The sequence below is a fragment of the Somniosus microcephalus genome, unplaced genomic scaffold, assembly GCF_052327205.1.
Source record: "Somniosus microcephalus isolate GS21.2 unplaced genomic scaffold, FLI_Smic_1.0 unresolved_chr6, whole genome shotgun sequence".
Lineage (NCBI taxonomy): Eukaryota > Metazoa > Chordata > Chondrichthyes > Squaliformes > Somniosidae > Somniosus > Somniosus microcephalus.
Window position 1 is genome coordinate 9,394,481 of NW_028225184.1, and position 398 is coordinate 9,394,878.

The 398-nt window shown below is 57.8% G+C and overlaps 1 non-coding gene across 1 annotated transcript; it reads right to left on the bottom strand.

The window, feature by feature from the left end:
- Positions 1 to 2: 2 nt before the first annotated feature.
- On the bottom strand, positions 3 to 156 carry LOC147086994 (5.8S ribosomal RNA). Its single transcript, XR_015075690.1, has one exon. It is a non-coding gene; the product is annotated as a 5.8S ribosomal RNA (ribosomal RNA).
- Between the last annotated feature and the right edge of the window lie 242 nt (positions 157 to 398).

Consider the following 398-nt stretch of genomic DNA (forward strand, 5'->3'; position numbering starts at 1 on the left):
AGCGACCCTCAGACAGGCGTAGCCCCGGGACGAACCCGGGGCCGCAAAGTGCGTTCAAAGTGTCGATGATCAATGTGTCCTGCAATTCACATTAATTCTCGCAGCTAGCTGCGTTCTTCATCGACGCACAAGCCGAGTGATCCACCGCTAAGAGTTGTGCGTTTTTTTCGGCTTGGTGTTTTGTTCCCCGGAGGGTCCCAAGCCCGGACCGCCCAACGCTTCTCTCCCTCTATGCCCACGCATAGAGGGTTGGTAGAAGCCCCATCCTTGGCACGGCCCGGAGGTGTGTATCAGTCGATCATCAAATGACAAGGGTTTCACCGAGATTTTGTTGTCAGGGCGCTCGCGAGGCGACACGCATCGGGGTCAAACGCCTGAGCCCACCGTCCGACACGCAC